Below are 14,745 nucleotides of genomic sequence, written 5' to 3' on the forward strand. Positions count from 1 at the left end.
ATGTGTCAGCTGGCTAGGCCGTGATTTCCAGTGTTGTATAGTTGTCCTTCATTTTGTAGTTTATGTAATTATCCTCTGTTTTATGTGTTGTAAATCCTAAGCCTCTGTATGTTAATGAGGCAGGATTAGTGTGGGGAGTATCTAGAGTTACAGCCTTACTAAAAGCGTGCCTCAAGTCACACCCTTACTCAAGTCACATCCTTGTTTGAGTCATACCTTTTATCTTATATAAGAGGAGAGAGAAGCAAGCAGAGAGGAGAGGGACCTCACTACCACCAAGAAAGAAGAGCCAGGAGTGGAGCACATCCTTTGGACCCAGGGTTCCTGTACTGCGAACCTCCTATACCCAGGTGAAGTTTGACACCAAGACACACAGAGATCTTCAAGGAATGCTGGGCCCAGAGATATTGAAAGGAGACAAGAACCTTCCCCTAGAGCTGGTGCCCTGAATTCGGACTTGTATCCTCCTAAACTATGAGAGAATAAATTTAAGTTTGTTAAAGCCATCCACTTGAGGTGTTTCTGTTATAGCAGCACTGGATAATGAAGACAGCACTCAAAGACATCATAGTAGTTCTGTGTTTAACTCTTTGAGGACCCACCAAACAGTTTTCCACAGCAGTGTACCATTTTGCATTACCACCAGCAATGATAAAGTCCCAGTTTTTCCACATCCTCACCACATTTGTTATTTTCTATCTTTTTGATCTTAGCCATTCTAGTGGGAGTGAAGTGTGATATCTCATTGCGGTTTTGATATGTGTGTTCCTAATGGCTGATGATGTTCAGCATTTTTTTTTTTATATGCTTGTTGGCCACTTGAATATCCTCTTTGATGAAATGTCTGTTCAAGTCTTTTGCCCATTTTTTGATTGGGTTATTTGTCTTTTTGTTGTTAAGTAGTAGCTTTATGTATTTTGGATATTAGACCCTCTGTTGGATATATGGGATATATGGCTCCTGAAGATTTTCTCCCAGCCTGTAGATTGTCTTTTTACTCTTTTGATAAAGTCCTCTGATGAATAAAATTATTTAGTTTTTATGAGGTCCCATTTATCTGTTTTATCTTTTGCTTCTCATGCTTTTGTTATCTTATAATCTATCATTAAAAACTAGATCCTGCAGCCACATCCCTATGTTTTCCTCTAAGAATTTTATGGTTTTAATTTTCACATTTTGAATTTGTTTTTGTGTATGGTATGAGGCATGAATCTTGATTCACTTTTCTGCATATAGAAATTCAATTTTCCAGCACCATTTATTAAAGAGACTTAATTCCCATTGAACGGACTTAGCACCTTTGTTGAAAATCAGTTGACCATAGATTTATCAATTTCTTTCTGGACTCTCTAAACCATTGGTCTGTGTGTATTGTTATACCAGTACAAGATTGTTTTGTTTACCGTAGCTGTAGAGTATGTTTTGGATTTTTGTACGGTTTGACATTGTATTTTCCTTGCATTTTCTTCAACAGTTTCCAGAATTCTGATAAGGTTGATTTTGCCAGTTTCTGCTTTTGTGTGTGTGTGTATTTCTGTTGGAAACAGATAAAGTGGAACTGCTTATGCTGCCATTTTGCCCCTCCTTTTTCTATTGAGTTGTTTTTTAAAGCAACTGATTAAAAAAATATATATAACAGCCTTATTGAGATTCACAGAGTACACGATTCACCTTTATAAAGTAAACAATTCATTGTTTTTAGTATATTCTACAGAGTTGTGTAGCCATCATCACTAATTCCAGAGGATTTTTATCACCCCAGAAAGAAATCCTATACTCATTAGCAGTCACTCCCCATTTCCTCCTTCCCCCAGCTCCTGGAAAACACCAGTTTACTGTTTGTCTTTGTGGGTTTGCCCGTTGTGGACATTTCTTATAAATGGAATCATACAATATATGACCTTTTGTATCTGTCTTCTTTCAATTAGCATAATGTTTTCAAGCATTATCCATGTCGTAGCATGTATCAATACTTCGTTTCTTTTTATGGCCAAATAATACTCCATTGTATAGACAGACCACATTTTGTTTATTCGTTCACAGGTTTCCACCTTTTTGCTATTATGAATACTGGTATTACCATCTGTGTATACTTTCGTGTGGGCTTGTTTTCATTTATTTTGAATATATTATTGGGTCATATGGTAACTCCATGTTTAACCATTTGAGGAACTGCCAGACTTTTTTCCAAAGCATATGCACAACTTAACATTCCTACCGGCTGTGTAGGAGGGTTCTGATCTCTCCACATCCTTGTCAACATTATCTGACTTTCTGTCATGGATTGAATTGTGTCTCCCCAAAATATCTGTCGACTTAGCTAGGCTATAAGACCCAGTATTGTGTGATTGTCCATTATTTTATGTGACTTCCCTATGTGTTGTAAATCCTATCACTATAATGAAATGAGGTGGATTAGTGGCAGTTATATTGATGGGATATACAAGATTTTTTTTTTTTTTTTAAGCCAATCTCTTTGAGATATAAAAGAGAGAAGCCAGCAGACAGACAGGGGGGACCTCACGCCACCAAGAAAGCAGTGCCGGGAGCAGAGTGTGTCCTTTGGACCTGAGGTTCCTGTGCTGAGATGCTCCCAGACCAAGGGAAGACTTAAGACAAGGACCTTCCTGCAGAGCCGACAGAGAAAGCCTTCCCCTGGAGCCAGTGCCCTGAATTTGGACTTGTAGCTACTGGACTATGAGAGAATAAATTTCTCTTTGTTAAAGCCATCCACTTGTGTATTTCTGTTATAGCAGCACTAGATGACTAAGACACCATCCTCCTAGGTATAAAATGGTAACTTATTGTGGTTTTGATATGCATTTTCCAATCACTAATCACATTGATCATCTTTTCTTGTGCTTTTTGGCCATCTGTGTATTTTCTTTGGAGAAATGTCTGTTCGAGTCTTTTCCCCATTTTTAAATTTAGTTGTCTTTTTGTTATTGAGTAGCAAGAGTTGTTTGTATATTTTGGGCATGTCCCTTATCAGAGATTCAGCTTGCAAATATTTTCTCTCATTCATTGGGTTATCTTTTCACTTTCTATTTTTACAGTTGTAGTCAAAATTAGTAGGAAACCCTGGTGGCGTAGTGGTTAAGTGCTACGGCTGCTAACCAAGAGGTTGGCAGTTCAAATATGCCAGGCACTCCTTGGAAACTCTGTGGGGCAGTTCTACTCTGTCCTATAGGGTCATTATGAGTCGGAATCGACTTGAAGGCAGTGGGTTTTTTTTGTTTGTTTGTTTAGTCAAAATTAATTTATCTTTAATTTACTTCAAATTCAACAGAGCAGTCATATTAACGCTCCAAAACTACCATCTTAATAGCAATAAATAACTCTGCACTTGATTCAGGTTCTTTTTTTTTTTTTAATTGTATTTCAGGTGGAAGTTTACAGCATGAATTAATTTTTCATTAACAAATTTATACACAAATTGTTTTTGACATTAATTGCAATCCCTACAATGTTCAGCACTCTCCCCCTTTCCCTTTCCACTCTGGGTTCTCAGTGTCCATTCTTTCAGTTTTCCTGTGCCTTCCTGCCTTCTCATCTTTGCTTTTGGGTAGGTGTTACACATTTGGCCTAGTATACTTGATTGAAGTAAGAAGCATGTTCCTCAAGTGTGTTATTGTTTTATAAGCCTATCTATGGCTGAAAAGTGGGCTTTGGGAGTGGCTTCAGTTCTGAGTTAGCAGGGTGTCGGGGGGGTAATCATCTCAGGGGTTCCTTCAGTCATTGTCAGACCAGTAAGTCTGGTCTTTTTTTGTGAATTTGAATTTTGTTCTGCATTTTTCTCTGACTCCGCCCAAGATACTCTATTGTGATCCCTGTCAGAGTGGTAGGTGGTGGTACCTGGGCTAGTTCTTCCAGGGTCAGGCTGGTGGAGGCTGTGGTTCATGTGGTCTGTTAGTCCTTTGGACTAATATTTTCCTTGTGTCTTTGGTTTTCTTCATTCTCCTTTGCTCCCAACTGTCTGGGACCAATAGATATATCTTAGAAGGCTACTTGCAAGATTTTAAGACCCCAGACACTCATCACCATAGTTGGATGTAGAACATTTTCTTTATGGACCATGTTATGCCAGTTGACCTAGATGTCCACCAAGACATGATCCCCAGCCGTCAGCCCCAGTAACTTGGACCCTCAAGATGTTTGTGTCTAGGAAGCTTCTATGTCTTTGCCTTGGTCAAGTTGTGCCGACTTCCCTATACTGTGTGTTGTCTTTCACGTCACCAAAGTTAACGCTTGTCTACTATCTACTTAGTGATTTCACCTCTCACCCTCCCCCTTGTAACCATCAAAGACTGTTTTTTTTCTGTGTGTAAACCTTTTCTTAGGATTTTATAATAGTGTTTTCATGCAATATTTGTCCTTTTGTGCTTGACTTATTTCACTCAGCATAATGCCCTCCAGATTCAGCCATGTTGTGAGATGTTTCCCTGATTCATTGTTGTTCTTTATCATTGTGTAGTATTCCACTGTGTGTATGTATTATAATTTCTCCATTTGTTGATGGATGCTTAAGTTGCCTTCATCTTTTTGCTATTGTAAATTATGCTGCAGTGAACAGGGGTGTGCATATGTCTATTCGCATGAAGGTTCTTATTTCTCTAGGGTATATTCCTAGGAGTGGGATTGCTGGATTGTATGGTATTTCTATTTCTAGCTTTTTAAGAAGGCACCATATTGTTTTCCATAGTGGTTGTACCATTTTACATTCCCACCAGCAATGCATAAGAGTTCCAGTTTTCCCACAACCTCGCCAACATTTGTTGTTTTCTGTTTTTGGATTCGTACCAGTAATGTTGGGGTGAGATGGTATTTCATTGTAAATTTGCATTTCTCTAATGGCTAATGAAAACCCATTGCTGTTAAGTAGATTCTGACTCATAGTGACCCTTCGAGTGACCAAGGAGGGCCCTGGTGGTGCAGTGGTTAAGACCTCAGGGTCCTAATCAAAAGATAGGCAGTTCGAATCTACCAGCTGCTCCTTGGAAACCCTATGGGGCAGGTCTACTCTGTCCTGTAGGGTTGCTATGAATCAGAATTGACTTGACAGCAATGGTTTTTTTTTTTTTAATGGCCAGTGATCACAAGCATTTCCTCATGTGTCTGTTAGCAGCCTGAATGTCTTCTTTGGTGAAGTGTCTGTTCATATCCTTTCCCATTTTTTAATTGGGTTATTTATCTTTCTGTTGTTGAGGTATTGAAGTATTCTATAGATTTGAGAGATTAGACCCTTGTCGGATATGTCACAGCCAAATTTTCTTTTCCCAGTCTGTAGGTTCTCTTTTAACTATTTTGGTGAAGTCTTTTGATGAGCACAAGTTTTTAATTTTTAGGAGCTCCCAGTTATCTAGTTTATCTTCTGATGTTTGTGCATTGTTAGTTATGGTTTGTATTGTATTTATGCCATGTATTAGGGCCCCTAGTGTTGTTCCTATTTTTTCTTCCAGGATCTTTATATCATTTTAGGTTTTGTATTTAGGTCTTTGATTCATTTGGAGTTAGTTTTTATGTATGGCGTGAGGTATAGGTCTTGTTTCATTTTTTTACAGAGAGACATCCAGTTTTGCCAGCATCATTTGTTAAAAAGACCGTCTTTTCCCCATTTAATTTACTTGGGGTCCTTTGTCAATGATCGGCTAACCATTACCAAAAACCCGTTGCCATTGAGTCGATTCCAACTCACAGCGACCCTATAGGACAGAGTAGAACTGCCCCATAGAGTTTCCAAGGAGCGCCTGACGGATTCGAACTGCCAACCTTTTGGTTAGCAGCCGTAGCACTTAACCACTACACCACCAGGGTTTCCCAGCTGACCATAGTGGATGGATTTGCATCTGGGTTCTCAGTTCCGTTCCATTGGTCAATGTTTCTGTCATTGTACCTGCACCAGGCTGTTTTGACTACCATGGCTGTATAGTAGGTTCTAAGATCAGGTACTGTGAGGTCTCCTACTTTGTTGTTTTTCTTCAGTAATGCTTTCCTTATCCAGGGCCTCTTTTCTTTTCACATAAAGTTGGTGATTAGTTTTTCCATCTCGTTAAAGAATCCTTCTGGTATTTGGATCAGGATTGCATTATATCTATAGATTTCTTTGGGTAGGATTGACATTTTCACAATGTCGAGTCTTCTATCCTTGAGCATGGTATGTTTTTCCATTTATATAGCTCTCTTGGTTTCTTGCAATAGTGTTTTGTAGTTTTCTTTGTATAGGTCTTTTACGTCCCTGGGTAGATTTATTCCTAAGTATTTTATCTTTTTAGGGGCTATTATAAACGGTTTTGTTTTCCTGATCTTCTTTGTTGGTGTATAGGAATCCAACTGATTTTTGTATGTTGATCGTATATCCTGCTATTCTGCTGAATCTATTAGTTCCAGTAGTTTTGTTGTGCAGTCTTTGGACTTCTGTATGTATAGGATTACATCATCTGTGAATAGGGATAGTTACACTGTTTCCTTTCCAATTTGGATGCCCCTTATTTCTGGTTTTTTTTGCCTTCTTGCTCTAGCAAAGACTTCCAGCACAGTGTTAAATAGGAGTGGTGATAAAGGGCATCCTTTTCTTGTTCTCATTTTCAGGGGGAATGCTTTCAGCCTCTCTCTGTTGAGAATGATGTTGGCTGTTGGTTTTGTATAGATGCCCTTTATTATGTTGAGAATTTGCCTTCTATTCCTATTTTATTGAGAGTTTTTATCAGGGATGGGTGTTGGACTTTATCAAATGCCTTTTCTGCATCAGTTGAGATGATCATGTGATTCTTTTGTTTTATTTATGTGGTGGATTATGTTGATTGATTTTCTAATGTTGAACCATCCTTGCATACCTAGTATGAATCCCACTTTGTTGTGGTATGTTACTTTTTTTTTTTTTTGATATGATGCTGGATTCTATTGGCTAGAATTTTGAGAATTTTTGCATCTATAGTCATGAGAGATATTGGTCTGTAATTTTCTTTTTTTGTAGTGCCTTTTTTTTGCCTGACTTTGGTATCAGGGTTATGCTGGCTTCATAGAATGAATTTGAGAGTATTCTTTCCTCTTCTATGCTCTGAATAGTTTGACTAGTACTGGTATGAGCTCTTCTCTGAATGTTTAGTAGAGTTCTCCATTGAAGTCGTCTGCACCAGGCCTTTTTTGTTGTTGTTGGGAGTTTTCTTTTTTTTAACCTCTTCAGTCTCTGATCTTGTTATGGGTCTATTCAGATTTTCTATCTCAGCTTGTGTTAGTTTAGGTGGATAGTGTGTTTCTAGAAATTTGTCCATTTCCTCTAGGTTCTCAAATTTGTTGGAATACAATTTTTTATAGTATTCTGTTATCCCTTTTATTTCAGTTGGGTCTGTTGTAATGTCCCCCATCTCATTTCTGATTTGGGTTATTTGCTTCCCCTCCTTTTTTTCTTTTGTCATTTTGGCCAACAATTTGTCAGTTTCGTTGATCTTTTCCGAGAACCAACTTTTTGTCTTGTTGATTCTTTTGTTTTTCTGTTCTCTATTTCTTTTCTGACATAATCTTTATTTTTTCCATTCTTCTGGAGGCTGTGGGCTTCTTTTGCTGTTCTCTTTCTCTTTGTTTGAGTTGTAGGGCTAACGTTTTGATTCTGGCTCATTTTTTTTTTTTTGTAATAATTTTTATTGTGCTTTAAGTGAAAGTTTACAAATCAAGTCAGTCTGTCACATATAAGCTTATATACACCTTACTCCATACTCCCACTTACTCTCCCCCTAATGAGTCAGCCCGCTGCCTCCTTCCAGTCTCTCCTTTTGTGACGATTTTGCCAGTTTCTAACCCTCTCTACCCTCCTATCTCCCCTCCAGACAGGAGATGCCAACACAGTCTCAAGTGTCCACCTGATACACGTAGCTCACTCTTCATTAGCATCTCTCTCCTACCCATTGTCCAGTCCTTTCCACGTCTGATGAGTTGTCTTCGGGAATGGTTCCTGTCCTGGGCCAACAGAAGGTTTGGAGACCATGACTGCCGGGATTCCTCTAGTCTCAGTCTGGCCATTAAGTCTGGTCTTTTTATGAGAATTTGGGGTCTGCATCCCACTGTTCTCCTGCTCCCTCAGGGGTTCTCTGTTGTGCTCCCTCTCAGGGCAGTCATCAGTTGTGGCCGGGCACCATCTAGTTCTTTTGGTCTCAGGATGATGTAAGTCTCTGGTTCATGTGGCCCTTTCTGTCTCTTGGGCTCATAGTTATCATGTGACCTTGGTGTTCTTCATTCTCCTTTGATCCAGGTGGGTTGAGACACATTGATGCATCTTAGATGGCCGCTTGTTAGCATTTAAGACCCCAGATGCCACACTTCAAAGTGGGATGCAGAATGTTTTCATAATAGAATTATTTTGCCAGTTGACTTAGAAGTCCCCTTAAGCCATAGTCCCCAAACCCCTGCCCTTGCTCCACTGACCTTTGAAGCATTCATTTTATCCCAGAAACTTCTTTGCTTTTGGTCCAGTCCAGTCGAGCTGACCTTCTGTGTATTGAGTATTGTCCTTCCCTTCACCTAAAGTAGTTCTTATCTACTAACTAATCAGTAAATAACCCTCTTCCACCCTCCCTCCCTCCCCCCTTGTAACCACAGAAGTATGTGTTCTTCTCAGTTTATACTATTTCTCAAGATCTTATAATAGTGGTCTTATACAATATTTGTCCTTTTGCCTCTAATTTCACTCAGCATAATGCCTTCCAGATTCCTCCATGTTATGAAACGTTTCACAGATTTGTCACTGTTCTTTATTGATGTGAAGTATTCCATTGTGTAAATATACCATAAATTATTTAACCATTCATCCATTGATGGACACCTTGGTTGCTTCCAGCTTTTTGCTATTGTAAACAGAGCTGCAATAAACATGGGTGTGCATATATCTGTTCATGTAAAGGCTCTTATTTCTCTAGGGTATATTCCGAGGAGTGGGATTTCTGGGTTGTATGGTAGTTGTATTTCTAACTTTTTAAGAAAACGCCAGATAGATTTCCAAAGTGGTTGTACCATTTTACATTCCCACCAGCAGTGTATAAGAGTTCCAATCTCTCCACAGCCTCTCCAACATTTATTATTTTGTGTTTTTTGGATTAATGCCAGCCTTGTTGGAGTGAGATGGAATCTCATCGTATGGCTCATTCTTTTTTGATGTGTGAGTTTATTGCTATAAATTGACCTCTGAGCACAGCCTTTGGTGTGTGCCAAAGGTTCTGGTATGAGTTTTGATTCTTATTTAATTCTAGGAATTTTTTTATTCCCTCTTTCATTTCTTCTATTACCCAGTTGTTTTTTTTTTTAGCAAGATGTTACTCAGTTTCTGAGTTTATGATTTTTTTCCATTGCTTTTCCTGTTATTAATTTCTACTTTATGGCGTTGTAATTAGAGAGAATGCTTTGTATTATCTCAATGTTTTGGGTTTTTTTGAGGGCTGCTTTGTGGCCTAAAATGTGGTCTATTCTGGAGAATGTTCCATGTGCATTGGAAAAGAATGTGTACTTTGCTACAGTTGGGTTGAGTGTTCTGTGTATGAGGTCAAGTTGGTTGATTTTGGCCTTTAGATCTTTTGTATCTTTATTGAGTTTCTTTGTAGATGTTTTCTTCTTTACTGAGAGGGGTGTGTTTAAGTCTTCTACTTTTATTGTGGAACAGTCTCTCTTTTCAGGGCTGTTAGAGTTTATGTACTTTGGAGCCCTGTCGTTGGGTGAGTATGTATTTATTAAGGTTATGCCTTCTTGGTGGATTGTCCCTTTAATCATTATTAATGTCCTTCCTTGTCTTTTATAGTTGATTTTGCCTTAAAGTCTATTTTATCTTGAGATTAGTATTGCTACTCCTGCCTTTTTCTGTTTACTGTTTGCTTGATGTATTTTTTCCTTCATTTGATTTTCAATATATTTATGTCTTTGTGTCTAAGGTGTGTCACTTGTAGACAGCATATTGATGGGTTGTGCTTTTTTATCCATTTTTTTTTTTTATCACTCTTACAGGTGTGTTTAAGTCATTTATATTCAGTGTGATTATCAGTAGGTATGAGTGTATTAGTGTCAAATTTTATGCTTTTTTCTTGTGGTGCTGACATTTTCTTTGTTCTTTTTACTTTCCTTGCTGAGTTTCTTTCATTCGTGGATTTTCTTTTCTATTCTTTCATTATTATAGATTTTGAGTTTACTGAGACTTTATGATTTTCTTTTTTGTTCTGGTGAGTAGGTTTGTTAAAACTTTCTTTGTGGTTACCTTGAAATTTACCCACCTCTTCTTAAGTTTGAGCCAGTCTTATATTACTTGATATCGCCTTGACTTCCTCTCCATTTGAAAGTTCTATACCTACACTGTTTATTCTCCCCTTTTATTGTTTTGATGTTGTTGTCATTTACAGATTGTCTCTGTTTCCTTGTTTTCTTTCAGCTTTAAAAAATTTTTTTTTATTTTTACTGAGAGTTCTTTACCTAAGTTGGTATCTGGCTGATGCTGTCCTGTGTCCTAGAATCTGGTTGTTGTTGGTTCTCTAACTGAAAAAAAAAAAAAAGGACTGCCTTTAATATTACTTGTAAGTTTGGTTTGGTTTTTACAAATTCCCTTAATTTCTGTTCATCTGGAAATGTCCAAATTTTGCCACTGTGTTTGAGAGTTTTGCAGGTTATATTATTCTTGGTTGGTAGTATTTTTTTCAAGGTTTTGTATATGTCATCTCATTGCTTTCTTCCCTGTTGGTTTCTGCTGAGTAGTCACAGCTTAATCTTATTGTTTCCCCTTTGTAAGCGACTTTTTTTATTCCTGAGTTGCTCTCAGGATTCTTTCTTTGTCTTTGGTTTTGGCAAGTGTGATTATGACTTGTCTTGGTGATTTTCTTTTGGGGTCTATCCTATATGGGGTTTGTTGAGCTTCTTGGATGGTCAGTTTTTCATCTGTCATGATATTTTTGAAGTTTTCTGTCAGCAAATCTTCAGCAATCTTTCCTGTGTTTTCCATTTTCTCCCCCTGTTCTGGAACTCTGATTGTGTGCAAATTTTTCTCCTGATTGTGTCCCACATAATTCTTAGGTTTTCTTCATTCTTTTCTCTGACTTTTCCTCAAACAAAGTGGCATCCATGGATTTATCTTCAATCTGCTGATTCTGTCTTCTGTTGTTTCAAATTTGCCTCTAAAGCCTTTTTTTGATTTGTCCATTTCTGAAATTTTGTTGTTTATCTTTTGGATTTCTAGTTGCTGCATTTGTATGATTTCTAATTACTATTTTGAAGTTTTGTTCTTGTATTATTTTTCTGAATTCTTCTATTGCTTTGTCTGTGTTTTCCTTGATTTTAGCTATGTTTTTCTTGATCTCTTTCCTAATCTTTCGGAGAGCCCTATTAGTCTTTTGAATTCCGTATCAGATAGTTCCACTGCCTTTTCTACTGGAAGGTCATCTGATTATTTTTGTCACTTGCTGGAACCATCTTGTCCTACTTTTTAATATGTTTTGATTTTGTTTGCTGTCTCCCAGACATTAAAGTGTTATTTATTGATTTTATGTTCATTTGTTTTATCCTGCTTCTTTGTTTTGTTTTGTTATGTCAGGGCATGCGGGCCAGGTGTGCTTTGCAGCTTGGTCATCTGTGGGCACGATAGCTCTCACTACCTTGTCTGGGCGGGCAGGGCAGCAGCAGGCAAGGTGTGCCCTCTTTGCTGTACACTGGTTTGGCGAGGTGGATTAGGGCAGACTGGGTGGGCACTGTCTGCCTCCTGATGTTGGGCCAGTGGCATGGGAGCATTCACAGCCCCTAGCCAGATAAGCGAGGGTGTTGGACGGGGAGTGCTATGGGTTTGTGTCCCTCCATTCAGCAGCTATTAGAGTGGCGGGTGGGACCTGGGGCAGTGGGAGACCAGTAGCTCTCTACCTGCAGTTGATGCAGTGAGGCTTGGCAGGAAGGGGTAGAGGTGGCATACATGGCTACATGGGAGGGAGAAAAAAAATGGTGTGGCAGAGCTGTTAATTGGGGTGAAGGGTGGACCTGACCTAACAGTAGGCTGGTGCTTCTCTAGCCAAGGTGGTGTGACATGGCCCAGCGGGAAGGGATAGAGGTGGGGTAAGGGGCTAAGCAGGAGGGAGAAAGAAGAGGAAGACTAAAAAAATAAATATGGTGCAGCAGGAGCTGGAACGTGGGAGTAAGGGGGTATTGGGCTGGTGATGGGCCAGTAGCTCTCTACTGGTGGTGGGCCTGGCAGGAAGGAGTAGAGGTGGCATATGGGGCTAGGTGGGAGGGAGGAAGGAAAGGAAGAAAGGGAAAATAATGGCATGGTAAAAGCTGGTGGGGTTGGCCTAGGCTTGCGTCAGGCTGGTGTCTCTCTAGTCAAGGTTGTGTGGTATGCCCTGGCAGGAAGGAGTAGAGGTGAGGTACAGGCTAGGTGGGAGGGAGAAAGAAAAGGAGAGGAGAAGAAAAAATGGCACAGCTGGAGCCACTGGATGGGTGCACGGTGGACCCAGGCTGGCATACGGCCAGTGACTCTCTAGCCAAGGCGGTGTGTCATAGCTCGGTGGGAAGAGGTAGAGGTGGGGTATGCGTTAGGTGGGAGGGAGAAAGAAAAGGAAAAAAGGTGGAAAAATGGTGTGGCAGGAACTGGCAGGTGGGGCAGGGCAGACCCAGGCTGGCAGCGCCCATGCCTCTCTACCTAAGGTGGCTCAGCATGGCCTGTCTGGAGGTGGCATACAGGGCAGAAGGATGAGAGGCAGGAAAGCATGTTTGTCTGGTTCCCTGGTGCTCTTACTCCTGTTGGGGGCTCTGTGAAATTGTCTTCACAATCTTGTGCTGTGTTCGTTGACATGGGACCTCCACTCCATCTCTCTCTTCCTCCTCTGTTTTCCTTTAATTTCTTCTACCATTCAGTGTTTCAGTTATTTCTTTATTCCTTCATATGATGCTTAGGATTCTACAATTGACATTTGTATCTTCTAGTTTTTCAGGTCTTTGCTGCAGAGGGATGGTATGATGCTTCTCTCTAGGGCACCATGCGGGCTCTGCCCTTCTTTTTTCACTTTCTTGATGGTATTGTTTGCAGCACGTTAGATGTAGTCCAAATACCTATTTTATTTTCCTCTGTTGCTTATGCTTTTGTGTCATATCTAAGAAACTATTGCCAAACCAAGGTCATACAGATTTGTGCCTATGTTTTCTTCTAAGAGTTTTATAGTCTTTGCTCCTACATTTAGGTCTTTAGTCAGTTTTGAGTTAATTTTTGCATGTGGTGAAAAGTGGGGGTTCAACATCACCTTTTGCATGTGGAGATACAGTTGACAGCCCAGCATCTTTTGTTTAAGAGATTCTTCTTTTCCCATTGAATGGTCTTGGCACCCTTGTTGAAAATCAGTTAATCATTAATGGAAAGGCTTATTTCTAGACTCTCAGTTCTATTCTGTTGATGTGTCTGTCTTCATACCAGTACCACAGTCTTGATTACTTAAGTCTTTGTAGTAAATTTTGAAACCCAGTAGCATGAATCCTCCAACTTTGTTCTTTTACAAGATTGTTTGGTCTATTCTGGATACTATATGAATTTTAGGATCAGTTGATCAATTTCTGCAAAAAAGGAAGCTGGGATTTTAGTAGAGATTGCATTGAATTTGGAGACCAATTTCAGGAATACTGTCATCTTAACAATGTTATGTATTCCATTCAATGTACACAATATGGGATGCCTTTCTACTTATTTAGGTCTTCTTTCTTTCAGCCACCTTTTATGGTTTTCAATTTACTAGTCTTTGATCATCCTGGTTAAATTCCTAGGCATTCTTTTATGTGCTATTATAAACAGAAACTTCTTAAATTCCTTTTCAGATTGTTCGCTGCTGGCGTAAAGAAATGTAACTGATTTTTGTATGTTGATCATGTACCCTGCAACTTTGCTGAATTTATTAGGTCTATTGTTTTTTTTTTTTTTAGTAGCTTTCTTGTGGATTCTTTTAAGATTTTCTAGATATATAGGATCATGATGTGAATAGTGTTTTACTGCTTCCTTTCCGACTTGGATGCCTTTTCTTGCCAATTGTTTTGGCTAGAACTCCCAGTACGATGTTGAATAGCAGTGGTGAGAGCAGGCATCCTGTCTTGCTCCCCATCTTACAGGGAAAGCTTTCAGTCTTCTTCACCAGTATGATGTTAGCTGTGGGTTTTCGATTCCAATTCATAGCAACCCTATAGGACAGAGCAGAACTGCTTCACAGGGTTTCCAAGAAGCAGCTGGTGATTTGAACTGCCAACGTTTTGAATAGTAGCTGACTCTTAACCACTGTGCCACCAGGGCTCCTTATCAGGTTGAGGAAGTCCCTTTCTATTCCTGTTTATTAGGAAAGGGTGTTTGTTAGATTTTTTCAAATGCCAATTGATTTTTTAAGTTTCATGTATACAGCTTACAAAAATAGTGGGCATTAAGGCTTGCAGAATGCCATTATATTAGGCCAGTGTCCATTATTGAAATGCAAAAATACCACCTTGGAGACTAAGGGGCGCCTGACCCAAGCCATGGTGTTTTCAATAGCCTCATATGCATGTGAAAGTTGGATGATAAATAAGGAAGACTGAAGAATTGATGCCTTTGAATTGTGGTCTTGGAGAAGAATGTTGAATATACTATGGACTGCCAAGAGACTGAACAAATCTGCCTTTTAAGAAGTGCGCCCAGAATGCTCCTTGGAAGCAAGGATGGTGAGACTACGTCTCACATACTTTGGACATATTGTCAGGAGGGCTCAATCCCTGGAGTAGCACATCATA

This window comes from Elephas maximus, chromosome 2 (genome assembly GCF_024166365.1).
Source record: "Elephas maximus indicus isolate mEleMax1 chromosome 2, mEleMax1 primary haplotype, whole genome shotgun sequence".
In the NCBI taxonomy this organism is placed as follows: Eukaryota; Metazoa; Chordata; class Mammalia; order Proboscidea; family Elephantidae; genus Elephas; species Elephas maximus.